The 14,447-nt window shown below is 48.2% G+C and overlaps 1 protein-coding gene across 2 annotated transcripts in view; it reads left to right on the plus strand.

Annotated features, from left to right (window-relative positions):
- The window catches only part of SH3BGRL2 (SH3 domain binding glutamate rich protein like 2), a 200,557-nt gene that overhangs the window by 169,266 nt on the left and 16,844 nt on the right, over positions 1–14,447 (plus strand). The window lies entirely within an intron of this gene.

Raw genomic sequence — 14,447 nt, forward strand, 5'->3', positions numbered from 1 at the left:
AGGATTAAACCCTGTAACATATGAACAATTTGTGCATAAACTCGCCAGTGCCCCCGCACCCCCAGACCGTCCTGCATTGCACAATTAACTTAGGAAGATTCATGTATGCCCGAACTATATTACCTTACCATACCATCACAGCGCTAGGACAAGTCAAAGAGCCAGGTTTTCAATGCCTTCCTAAAAGTGGGTTCTGTTTCTGCTTTGCGCAGGTGGTTAGGCATTGCATTCCAGAGAGCGGCTGTTCTTACTGCAGAGGCTCGCCCAGCGATCCTGGCTTTAGAAAAGCGTGGGATGTGGAGAAGCATCTGAGAGTTAGAATTCAGGGTCCTGGACTGATGGTATTTCTGAAGTCTCGGTTTCAGGTATCCTAGACCTCTATCTCTTGTGGCTCTAAAAGCAAGAGTCCGTGCCTTAAATTCATTTCTCCTTTTCACTGGGAACCAGTGAAGTCTACGCAGATGAGGGGAAATGTGGTGTCAGAGGGGCACATTTCTGATGAACCTTGCTGTGGCGTTCTGGACTGTCTGCAGCCTATAGGTAAAATAAGCTGTTAGCTGTTAGCGAAGCTGTTAGCGAAGTCCAGCTGAGATGTAATAAGGGCATGGACTATGGTGGCCCGACAGTCCATTGCCAACAGATGGAGAAATCTTCAAGGTTTTGAGTTTCCAGAAACATGCTCTGGAAACTAGGCCAATCTGGGCCTTGGCCGATAATTTGGAGTCTAATTTGAAACCTAAATTTCTGACTGAGGTGACAGGGGTAGGAGGGGGATTCTGCTGCATTGCCACCAGAGATCAGCCGGTGGGGGTGAAGGTTGATTAAAAGACATCATCTTCTGTTTTGTCAGCATTTAATTTCAGGCAATTGTTCGTAATCCAGGAGGCGATCTTAGTTAGACAATGCCTGAAGCTGTCAAACGCAGCCTTTGCAGTGTCTTTAAAGAAAAACATAAGCTGCGTATCATCGGCGTATGATATTATTCTCTCTCCACAGTGTTCCACAACCGATTCCAAAGGAGCAAGATAGACATTAAACAGGGTGGGGCTAAGTGCCGAGCCCTGAGGTACTCCGCATACCATGGAACAGGAGGAGGAGAAATGAGGGTGCAGAAAAACCTGCTGAGACCGCTCATCCAGAAATGAGCGGAACCAGTTTGATGGTTCTCGAGATACCCAGCTGTGCCAGTCGGTCTATAAGAATCTAATGCAAGACCGTATCAAAGGCTGCGGACAAGTCCAACAGCACAAGCATGGCACAGCTACCCTGGTCTAGGGATTCTCGGATGGTTTCCACTAACTCCAGCAGAGCAGTCTCAGTACTATAGCCCGTCCTAAAGCTCGACTGGGAATCATGAAGGAGGTTATTAGATTCCAGATAATTGGACAGCTGTCTCTGAACTTCCTTCTCCAGTATTTTTGCAGGAGCAGGCAGAAGGGAAATGGGCCTAAGGTTCTTGATTATGCCAGGATCTGCGTCTTCCTTTTTAAGAATAGGCAAAACAGATGCTTTTTTCTAGAGGGGTATCTACCTGACATCAGAGATGCATTCCAGATAGCATTTAGATAGAGATTAAAAAAGGGGGCCAGCAGGTTAAAAAATCTGGCATTACAAGGTTCAAGAGGCGAGCCTGACTTAGTTTTAACTAGGTCTAGCAGGGACAAGGTCAGACAAAAAGGTCAGAATTCAGACCAGTGACACGGGAAAACCAGAGCCAGAAAGGTGGTTGAACAATCCTCTGACACTGGGAAGGAAGAATATATAGATTAAACCTTCTCCTGGAAGAAGTTAGCCAGATCTCTACATAAATCAGCTGATGGCGTAATCCTGCTCATGGTGGCTTGAGGTTTCATGAAATCTTGCTCTATCTTAAATACTTCCTTAGATTAATTGCCTGACTCTTTAATTTGCTTAGCTAGGAAATTCCTAATAGCCAGACGTTTGTGGGCATGGAATTTTTTTAGTGCACTTTTATATATGCTCTTCACCTCCAGATTATACGTTTTTCACCAGTTGCGCTCCAACTTTTTACAGGGGCTTTTCTCTAAGCGAAACTCTGAGGAAAACCAGGGGTTGGAAGGCTTTTTCCAAGCCAGTTTTACCATTTTCATGGGAGCAATGACATCTAGGAAGGATGCAACCCACTCATTGAAGGTGGTTGCATCCATGCTGGGATCACCTGTCAGCAGAAGTGGGGTATTATGCAAGATGGGACCTAAGGACTCGGGGGGGGAAACCCTCTTCTAATTTCTCCTTCACAAACTCTGGTCTCAAGCTTTGTTTCCCACCACTTCTTAACAGGCTGAACGGAACCAGCCAATGGTCTAACCACTTTATTGGCAGAAAAGCCTCCATTCTGATTGTGGGATCGTTTGAGAAAATAAGGTCCAACAGGTGACCCGCCCGATGTGTGGAGGCCATGACCAGCTGAGTCAAATTTAGTCCCCCCAGCATCTCAGTCACCTGGGATTGCTAGAGCACAGTTCACAACATCCATATGGACATTAAAATCGCCCAGAACCAGAAGGTTAACATGTGTTAGCGAGAGATCGGCTATAATGCCACCCAATTTTGAGAGGTGGGCAACTGCAGAGTCCGGAGGTCGATGGACCAAAGTGCCCGCAAGAGTGTACTCTGGTAAGATTTGAATGTAAAAAGACATGGCCTCAATTGACCCCACGTTTTTTTACATGAGATTTTCCACCGTCTTTCAAGATAATCGCTAATCCTCCTCCCGCCTATTATCCGCACGGTTGACCATGGAGATCTTAAAGCCTGCGGGTATCGCAAGCAAAATGTCCGGGGAAGAGGACTCTGTTAGCCAGGTTTCTGTTAAAGACATAAGGTCCCAGTGATTGGACTCAAGGGAGAGCCAAATGTCCTCAATGTTTTGGGAGTGATCTGCAATTTACCAGGCATCGTTTAATAGGAGGCTTCTCATCACCCATACCAAGAACAGGTGAATTGGCACCAGATACTTCTGCCCCCTGCAATATCTCCAGTCCTCCAAACACATAGGAGCAGGACATACATTGGTAGACCTGATCCCCGTTTGGCAAACGGTAGTCAGGGCAAATGGGATTGGTACAGTGCATCACATTCAGATCCCTTAGCTGCTTGATAGTTTTAAGTAGTTATTACACCGGGCTGTTAAGAGCAGCATGGCTGGCGCTAACCGCATTCCGGATGCGGACGGGCGCAGATGGGCTTGCCTTTGGCGCGAACGCGAAGTGTTGGCCATAAATAGGGAAGAGACCCAGGTCAGTTGCTCACTTAGAGTGCTCACAAAAATGGCGCCCGAGAAAAGCACTGCCCCAAGAGGAGAAAAGGCCGAAAATGAAGGATGTAGGCTGAAAATGAAGAGAATAAGGAGGTTATGGAGACAGCCCCGTGCTTGAAACACTGGTATTTCCAAACCCATGCAGAAATCCATACCTTTTTTTCATACCCCTAATAAGGGTGGAGTGGCAGCCTTCTATTGTCGGGCAATATTGCGTTTAGCAAGAGTGAGGCCAAGGAATAGTTGATGGTGTTCATACCGATTGCCTCCTATGTCAGCTATGCTGCACAGTAGTAATTTCAGAGACCTAGGGAGGTCCCATGCTAGGACCTCAATCAGGCATGTCGCTACCCCTCTCCAGAATTGAGCAAGGGCTCCACAATCACACACTGTATGTAAAAATGTGCACTTCTCTGTGCCACACCGGAGGCAAGTGGGAGAATCAATAAGACCCATTTGCCACAGCTTGTGCCTAGTATAGGTTGCTTGGTGGATATATTTAATTTGACTCCACCTCAAGCGGGAGGATATTGCTGCCCCTCATGGGGACTCTAGCGCCTCCATCCATTCGTCATTACCAATATCCTCAAGGTCTCTGCCATGCCTCTCTAAGGGTGCCTCATATATTAGCGCTATTTGTGATTAGGGTTCAGTGGATTTTGGCTATTTTGTGGCTACCTAGGTCCCCCATAAGGAGCTCACACTCGAGTGGATTGAAGTCCGGGAGGTCTGACCGAACCCTAATGTATGGGGATAAGGCATGCCGGCGCTGGAGGTACTTATAGAATTGGTGCCAGGCCATAGAGAAATCTGCTTGAAGTTCATGGAATGATTTGAGAACCACCCCTTGCATTACGTCCCCAAGGGTAGAGATGCCAATGCTATCCCAACCCCCACAGACCTGCCTCCCGGGAAAGCAACCTATTTTGCCACAATGGGGTCTCTACCGTAAGGAGAGCCCACCATCCCATCTTACATAGGGACTGCCTCCATGCCATAACCACTACCCTTTAAGCAGGGAAGACACGACCCTCTGGCTATATAGATATTCTTGGACAGAGCCATCCCCCATCACCCAGCGCTCAACCGCGTATGCTGGGTCATGACTGGGGCTATACCACAATTCGTTAATGTTAGACCCTGGATCGCTGGTTGGCTGAGGTATGTACCTTAGGCCAAATAGGGACCCGCGGTTCCATATCCGGGAAAGGAAGGTCACCTTCTGAGATAGCCCTGCTCACCCCCTTGGTAGCTTGGCACAAGCAGCCAAGCTTATCCTCAATGCAAATGTGTAAAGTATTTGCAACCACACTCTTAGCAACCAAATGATGGCACCACAAATAGACTTCACAAGAGTTTTATAAAAGCAAGTATACATTTTATATAAAAAGATATACGATAAGACCACATGATATAAAACCAACATATGAGTTTGTGTACTATTTCTCCTGGCCGGTTGTTAGGCCAGCCAGCCCTTTTAAGTTCTGGCTATACTAATGAGCACTTCTAAACATTCTCCTGTAACCCTAATATCCTGTTACACAGTTCGTAATGCTAGAATCAGACACTTTTGCAAGGTAAGAACAATGCAATGCGTAATACAACCACCAGGTACGTCGTTATGCAGAAATAAGGCAATGCGTAATACGCTAATCAGGTTGTTTGTTATGCAGAAAAAATGCAATGCGTCATACGACAATCCAGTAGTTTACTATGCAGGAATAATGCAATGTGTAACACGACAGTCAGGTACTCCGTTATGCAGAAATGATGCAATGTGTAATACGACAGTCAGGTACTCTGTTGTGCAGAAATTGAATAATGCGCAATACTCAGGCACTGATCACGGTGCCTTAGGCGGTCTCTCTGCCACTCCTTCTGACTTGCAGTCAGCCTCCCAACAGTTGCCCCCAACATGGGTATGGTGTAATCAAAAAGTGCAGCTCTGCACTCCGGCCCCTTGGCAATACGGGCGGCGATATGAGCTGAAGCAGAGGCTCGCGTTGCCGAAATGAGAGCAAGGCCGAGAGCGTCTCCCTCCGAGCCCACACCCCACCCAAGGAGTCGACACTAGTTACCTGGGGGGGGGGGGGGAGGGCAAACTCACTCTCCTCTCCTCATCCAACGGCTGGGCCTCCAATGCAATCTTTGTGAATGGGCAACGGCGAGGGCCGGCGGCTCAGCTCCTCTGGAGCTGCCGGTCTGGGCCACTACTGTTACTAAGATCTCAGGCTGCCACAGGGCACATGCACACAGCGTCGCTGGGACTTCCTTGCGCTTCGGGTGCACGATCACTGGGCACTAAACACAAAGGTCTCAGGCTGCATGAAGATCACGTGCACAGCGTCGCTGAGACTCACTTTAACTCTGGGTGCACGCTGGAGGTACTTATAGAATTGGTGCAGGGGCATAGAGAAGTCCGCTTGAAGTTCATGGAATGATAACAAGGCAAATCCTCACAAAGGTCTCACGGTGCACACACCACATGCACACAGCGCAAATGAGACTCACTTGGATTCCGGTACATATAACTAGGCAAATCCTCACGAAGGTCTGACGCTGCACAAAGCACACGCACACAGCGCCGAAGAGACTCACTTTGATTCCGGTGCACACAATAACTGGACAGCCCTCACAAAGGGGTTCAGGCTGCAAAAAGCACTCGCACACCGCATCACTGATCCTTGCTTGGACTCCAGGTGCCCACGATCACAGGGCACACCATACGAAGGACTCCGGCTGCAACAAGCACGCACGCACACAGCGCTGCGGAGTCTCTCCTGGAAACTTTTGCGCTCCTCAGTTTCCGCAACAGGGAGCCAGCTCACTTCGAGACCTTGGGGATAAGTTACTTCAGGACACAGCACAGCAAAGTCCTTTCAAGCAGGGGGACACAGCACACAGCAAAGTCCCTTTAACCTTTCATGGTTAAAACAGCCAACTGCAGGCCAGCCCCAGAACACACAGCAAGGATCGGTCCTTTCCTTCAGTCTCTCCAGTTGTTTCTTCCTTGGCAAAGGTTCCTCTTGACCACAAAGTAGCTCCAGTCTTGTTCAAGCCATTCTCAAGTTCAGAGGCTTCAGCTCTCATAGTTATACCCCTCCATGGCTTTGAAGACTTTGTGTGCAGGGGGCACTGCCCCCTGTTCAAACCAGTTCTGGGTGCCTCCCTGTCAGAGACGACACCTTCCTTTGATTAGTGGGGTTCTGGATTCTCAATCACTCAGCAGGTGATGGACTATTGTTTTATAGCAGCAACCCAGGCCTCTTTGCCTCTAGGGGCTACTTCTCTCCCCTACATTCCAGATGCAGGTCAGCCTGTTGCTGTCTCACCTGCTCCCCTGGGTCCAAACATTCCCCAGATCCAATTGCTTTCAAATCCAGAAAGTCAATCCACAACCAGGCAGAGACACACAGAAATGTTAGAGCACAAAAACCCAGCCACTTCTAAAAGAGAGGCTTCTAAATACACAATGCTAAAACCACCTTCATAGAAAGATGTGTTACATTGTGAGTTCAGGCATACTAAACTTCACCTCTCCATCTTAAGCCTTTGTGATGATTGGCTGGAAAACATATTACACAGCCTTCCCATTCTATCCTACGGCCAAGATGGCCTTTCAACTGTGAAAAATTAAATGGAAATTATTTCACTGTCAGGACATGGTACACACCTTAGTACATGTCCTACTTTTTTCACATGCACTGCACCCTGCCCAGGGGATACCCCGGACCTACCATAGGAGTGTCTGATGTGCATAGAAAGTGAAGGGTAAGGTCTGGCAAGTGGGTGCATTTGTCAGAACAATGCACTGCAATGTGAGGCCTGAGTTCCCTTTTTACGGCTACTTGTGTGGGTGGCAAAATTAGTGCTGCAGGCCTACTAGTAGCATTTGCATTACCAGCCCTGACACACATAGTGCACTTTACTAGGGACTTTACTAGTAAGGCAAACATTCCAATCATGGACAACCAATTACCATTACACTTTATACAGGGAGCACTTGCACTTTCATACTGTTTAGCAGTGGCAAAGTGTCCAAAGCATCTAAGTTGGCAATACCATGTCAGAAAAAAGGTCTAGGGGGAAAGCAAAAGGTTTAGGGACTTCAGCCAAAAAGGGCCAAGTCCTACAGTTAAGTGGAACCCCGCCTTAATGAGATTGCTCTCTACCTATAACAAGTTAAGGCAGATGTGCGTAGCCTCTCGCACATCACTGAGGATCTATCAGTTAACTCCATGCTAAGCTGCTCCATTATGACCAATGTCCATCTTCACTCGCTCACAGTCTGTGGCTGTTCCCGGCGCCCTCTCTTCCCCCAGCCTAGGCGATCCTCTTCCAACTCCACACGCCATAGTTGACCTTCCACTCTTCTGCGTAATGACCCCTCCCGATCCTCAAGATGTGGAGCCTCTTTGTAGGACAGTGATATTCACCCTCTCCTACTCTCATATGACCTGGCACCTCCCCTGAAGATATCCAGTCACTCAACTCAGTCCTGCTAGAAACACAAACTTGTCTGACACGCAATCACCTGAAGCTTAATGCTCTTAAAACAGAATTCCTACTGATCTCACCCCACAACCAATCCCCCGTCATGGAACAATGGCTGAATCAGTTGACCGCTCTTAACTGCAAGCCACACCTCGTAGATTCAGCATCATCTCTGGGTATCATTCTAGACAAAAGCCTGAACATGCAGAAGCACATCAGCTCCCTCACTAAAGGAGCGAACTTCCAACTCGGCTTACTTAAACTTAAACCCTTCCACCCTGCTCATGACCTCAAGGTTGCAGTACAAGCATTAGTGATTGCAAAGCTGGACTATGGTAGTGCAACACTTTGTGGTCTGCCTAGAGTGAGGACGGCTCCTCTTAGGGCTACCCTTAATTCTGCTGCTAGGCTTTAACAGGTACAAACAGATACCACCACATCTCTCCGAACTTGCGGGAACTGAATTGGCTTCCATATGAAGCTCTGATTCAGTTAAAAATTGCATGCATGGCTCACAGAGCTATCCACTTCAAGACCCCGTTGTATCTAGCACAGAAACTGGAACTCTCTTGTGGGTCTAGAGCTTCCAGAGGCACCAGTACCCTTTTGCTTAAACCTCAGAAATTAAAAAAAAAAGACCTATAACCGAACCTTCGGGAATGGCTCAGAGGATCTGGAACTCCCTTTCCCCCGAAGTCAGGGTGAATCCTTCTACGGTCTTCAAGAAAGAGGTCAAAGGGCTCCTGATGAAGAAATTTCTGCCTTAGCCTGGCACCTGCATCGGTTTCTAGGCCCGTACCTGTTGACTCAGGCTCATACAACTGGTTCAAGATTAGGTCGGACATTTCTAGTCTGTGATTTGTCTGATGTCCTCTCCTTGCACTCATGAGAGGGTGGACAATCTTAGACTGTTGTTTTCTCACTTTGGTTATTCTGTTTTGTATGTTCATACACTATGATGCATAATCTGTTTTTTCGTTACCCATTTATTGCATGATCTGTAAAGCGCTCAGATACCCTCGGTGGTCATGTCCGCGCTATATAAAACGTATAAAGTAAAGTTAAGCACCAGTAGATGGGAGACTGCATGATAGGATTGGATATCGGTGGCCGCTATACTCTGCAGTACCTAGATTGAAAACAAGTTCGTGGGGCCACCCGAAGGGCCCACTCCCACCCCATAAGAACTGGCTCAGTATTGCTTTAATCCAAGCAGGTGGAATTGGGCACAGGCGATTTTGTAGTCGATAGAGGCGAGTCAGGGACACCTTCTTAAAGATAGTGGATAGTCCATAAAGGGACAGAGGCAAAGAAGACCACACCCTAACCTCTGCTTTGACGCGGTTCAAAAATGGGCCCCCATTACGATCCCAAGGGCTCGGTTAGCTGGCCGATAAGAAAACGCCCAGGTAATATAAGCCATCCATCGCCAAGGTCAGTCCGGCAGCCCCCTAGTGATCTCTGTAGCGGCCAGAGCCCCGATTTTCCAACATTCATAAAAAGTCCTGACGTCTCCTCAAACACTTGCATTATCTGCAGGATCCGTGGGCCGGAGGTTTGTGGGTCAGTGAGGAAGGAAAAGATGTCGTCAGCGTACAAAGTGATACTGTGTGAGACTTCCATAGACCATTCAAAGCCCCAAACTAAGGCATTAATTGATTGCCTAATGGCCAGGGCAAATGAAGGGGACATGGGAGCAATCCTGCCTAATGCTGCGCTTGATGCTGGAAGGGTTAGGATACCGATCCTGCAAACTGTACGGAGGCCATTAGGTCGGTGTACAACAGCTGTATTTAGAAGAGGAACCAGGGTCCGAAGATCAGAAGCCGCATAAGTGTGAATAGAAAATCCAGCTGACTAAATCAAAAGCTATATATATATATATATATATATATATTGATCATGTGATCAAGCCTCTCTTGGAGGTGAAACGCGTTATGGCGGATGGCTGGTGGAATACTTAAATAAATCACCGAAAAATTCAGTACTGAATCTGGGCTCACTCTCGTCATTTTACTCGACTTTGGATGTGAATGGCGTTTTATTTATATATATATATATATATATATATATATATATATATATATATATATATATATATATATATATATATATATATATTCTGCTAAGAGTAAGACAGCCGGTCGTTCCAATCAATCTACTGTTGCGTTGTGGGCCTTACAAATATTGTGGCATGTAGCCCAATGGGGCATGAATCAGGCCAGGTTTGGGTGGACCACGTCTGCCATCAGCCTGTTGGCCAGGGCTTTCACCAACAGCTTAGCCTCTGTATTCAAGAGACATATTGGGCGATAAGACAAATGGTGTTCAGAGGGCTGCCCCGGCTTAGGGAACACCACTATTTCAGCCTGTCTCCAATCTGGGGGTAAATGTGCTTCATTACGCGCGTCTTGAACCATGTCTAGGTAGTATTTGCCCAGCAACGGCATATATGGTCTAAAAAAATCATTTGGGAATCCGTTCAGGCGTGGAGCGCAGCCTGGCCGTCGTCCTGATAGGGCAGAAGCCAGTTCCACAACCGTAAGCAGTGCTTCCAGTGATGTCCTGGCCTTGGTCAGCAGTGCGAGGTTGTCTAAGAATTTCTCAATTTGTGCTGCTGTCAGTGTCATTGTTAGCATAAAGAACCTAGTAGTATTTGGCAGAGCGGTTTGCAATTTCGCTTGGATCAGTAAGTAAGGTTCCATGTTCATCGCGGACTGCACAGATGTGAGCCGGTGTCAGGGCACACTGGCGGTCTGTGTAACATTTTCCCAGATTCGTCCCCCTATTGGTATATCCTACTCTGAGAGGCCATCCATGCACTCCTGGCCTCCTCTAGTAGCAACCACTGGTACTGTTGAAGGACAAAGCTCAACTCCCTCCCTACCAAACCTCTCCAGAGTTACAAGTTGGGCCTCAATTTGCGATAGCTCAGCTAGCTGTTTCCAATGTTATGACGCACATTTCAATGTTATGACGCACAGAAACTTATGTCGACGCTTCGTACCGTGGGTTTCATTGCCTCCCACAGAATTCCAGCAGAGGGCGCCATCGCCCCATTAAACCGAACAGTGCAGTTGCACTCTGTATGCTGGGTTTTTCAAGTACCATTGATAGTGGTGCCATTGGAACGCAGGACGGGGGGGCATCCGAAGTGTCAATGCAACCGGGGAGCGATCTGATAGCCCCCTGGTAGGATATCAACTTTCCGGACCCTGTGAACGTGGTCAGACAGCACAAATATATAACCTAAACAGAAGACTGACCTGTATACTGCAGTTTAAAATGTATAGCCTGACTCAGTCGGGTGGTGCGTCCTCCATAGTGATTCATCCTACTACTTCTGCCAAAGTTCCAAGGCGGGATTCTCATGAGTCCCCGGCAGCCCCAAATGTGCTCTACCTGTCGCAGTCTAACCTCATGGCGACGTTCCAGTCACCCCGATAACTGCCACCCCATCTGGCAATGATTCCCATGTAATCACCATTCAGTGGGTGAAGGACTGACTCAGAGGGGAGAGGCAAACTCGCAACCTAACACTATGGATTCCCAATGAATGGTCACTGTCACAAATACATACCTCCCTTGTGTGTCTACCCATGTCGGCAATGGCTGAAAGGGAATTCTCTGGTGAATAAGAACCGCCACTCCTTAAGAGCCTCTAACCAAACCTGAATGGAAGGTTTTCACAAAGCCAAAGGGGGCCAGGCTGGGGGCCTTAGACCCCAGAAGATGCGTCTTCTGCAGGAGAACAATAACCTCCTGTAGTTGTTCAGCCTGTCTGTGCACTGTGCCTCATTTTACCTTGTCTAGAACTCCACAACATTCCAACTTATGTGTAGGGTCTCGGGCTGAGCCTGTGTGTCTGTGTTCAGTCTGGGCTCCATATTCTCTAATGTCAGACCATGGGCAGGACTGTTGCACGGGGAGCACCAGAATCTCGCATGAAATATAGGAAACAAATCTCAACTGTATAACTTCTCCCCACTCCCCTCCCTCCACCCGAATACCTCAAAACAGTAGAAGTATCTATCGCGGAAGGAGCTCAGACACAAACCTCAACGGAGGCTGTGAACCAGGCCAGTCCAATGGATCCCCGCCGTGACTTCAACACGCAGTCTTTCTTGACGGTTCGAGGTGCAACTATCCAGTGATGCAGCCATAGAACTTTGCCATCATTGACGTACAGGCTATATTTGTTAAGCAGTCCTCCCACCAACCCGTGGGGGGACACATCACGATATATCCGATGATCTGTTTCTAGTGGTTGGAAACATCTGTCTGTTTCACATCTCGGGCCCGAGAACGTCACGAAGAGCTGGACCGATGGCGACATTTCTCTTTAAGCTTTGGCTGCATTTGGTGGCGGTCACTGAAGGATGAGTCGGAATCTAGGCGCATCATGGTATGATGAGATTCCAATAAGAGTTTTTCTTGTACTCTTGCCAGGTTGAGGATGGTATCTTGGTAGTGAAAATTTGGATACTTGCACTGACAGGTTAGGCACCGGGGGGGGATTTTCCATCAAGGCCCTGTGAGCCCGTTCGATGACAAAACAGGCAGAGAGGACATGGGGGGGGGGGGGGGGGGGGGGTATCCACGTACTGAGCCAGGTAGCAAGAAACGTGCCCATGTTGTCTCTCTCACCACCTTCCAGAAAGCCCACAAAGCATAGGTTATTTCTTCGAGCATGTACCTCCGAGTCCTTCACTTGTGTCGCCAGCCCCTTGGTGAGGTTCTCAAGGGAGTTGACTTTCTTTTGCAAGGTAGCAACCACATCCTTAATACCAGAGACCTGGGTCTCTGCTTCTGTAATGCGCTCTACCGTGTTGCGCAGGTCCTGATGCAGCAGCGCAATGTCTGACCCCACTGCCCCAATCTTGGTGTCCAGCATGTCCCTGGCCTGATTTATGGCTGCCAAAATGGTCCCATTTTCCTTCCTGGGGAGCCTCCTTTATCTGGAGCAAACACACCAGTACCAATGAAGTGGTCCATTGTATTCTGTACTGTACGACACAGATAATTTATATTTTGTTATTACACAGGTTGCAAATCAACAGGAATGCACTCAATATATTTCTGCGACCGGAAATTACAGCTGGTCCCCAGCTCCGCAAAGGCCGCCAGGCGTGGCCCCCGCTAGTCTCGGGGATGAAATGAGGGGAGAGAGAATAAAGCCCCTCTTGCTCAGGCCGTCAAGTGAGGTGTGGACCAGGGGGCCACTTCGCCTGCAAGCCGCACCAGCACCTGGCCTGACTGCCTTTGCGTGGGAGGGGGGGGGGTTATGCCACCCCTAGTGGCCTCCACCTCACCTGGTGGTAGGTATACCCAGCGAGCACCGGAGCCGCTATTGATGCTTTCAGTGGTGACCGCTGTTGTCCCTGCGGTTGAGGTCTTCGAGGTCCGCTCATTAGCAGCGCTCTTTGGGCACTGGGACTTCTCAGGGCTTCTGCTCCATTGCTCACTTTCACAGCTGGGCTCTTGTTGTCCACTGACCCCAGCTGGCCACACAGGCTGATGCTGCTCCGCCAAGGGCTGTGGCAAAGGCTACGGCTGCCAGGCCCCTGGGCTGTGAAACCCTCTCAGGCTATCAGACTCCAGCCCAGACTATAGACTTGCCCGGCCGCTCTGCGGGCACCAGGCCACCACCCGCAACTGGGAAAATAGCTCCGGCCCAGATCTCTAGGTGCCTGCCTGGCAGCTGACTCAGCAATTCTACGCATGGCCCGATCTAGCCACTGACTCCCGCCAGGACTCCACGGTGAATGCGGCTCCGCTCCCCCCCTCTCTTCCTACTCGCATAGATGTGTGCACAATGGATCCCCCAGGCCGTAGGAAGGCCACTGGAGGAAACGATTGTGAAGGAAAATGTATGTGGCTGACTGAGCTTGCCTAATGCGCATCCACCATGTTGTACGGTTAGTATATAATGTTAGGTATGTACACTTTTGTTTTTTGTTTTATTTCTCAGTGCTTGTAGGGCTTTGATTTCTGATAGAGCTGCTGGTGTGTTTGCATTATACAATGAGGTTGCCAAAGGCTCTCTTGAGAACGTGCACCCATGGTAAATACTTTTGTCTTCATAGAGAATATTTTAGGTTATGTATTTTTGCTTTCAGTACTGAACAAACATTTTGTTGCTGTGTTAAACACACTTATTCTTAAGTAAATAATAAATAATGGAAAGCCTGTGTTTCAGGCTGTTGAAGATCCTGTGCAACCTAATGGTAAGCTTTTGAGTGACTGACTCCCTGTGGGGTAGGTTCCAGGCATTTTTCACTAACACCAGTGTGCTGAGCAAACTGTTGGGGTTTAAGAATTGCAACACTCCTGTCTTTGGGTCATATTGGAGGGGCTATGTTCCATTTGGTATTGACCCATTTAGAGAGCGCTGTTATTTGGCCCATTTGTAGCATGGTGCTCCATTGCTACTTCTGACAGTGCTATTTATTTTTTATGGAGAGTTGTTTGCTTTCATTGTGAACGGTACTCAATTGTTGGCCCTTCTGATGGTGTGATGTGCCATTTTGTAATCTTTTTTGCTTTGCGGGTTGTGCTCTTTTACCCACGAAAACAAGTTATTTTCTTAGTTATTTGACATTAGGGTTTTCGGTTTTGATTTTGCAGTCCGATAAGTGTTAAGTCTACATGCGGTCTTGGAGAGTGAGGAGAG

This window comes from Lissotriton vulgaris, chromosome 6, assembly GCF_964263255.1.
Source record: "Lissotriton vulgaris chromosome 6, aLisVul1.2, whole genome shotgun sequence".
Classification (NCBI taxonomy): Eukaryota; Metazoa; Chordata; class Amphibia; order Caudata; family Salamandridae; genus Lissotriton; species Lissotriton vulgaris.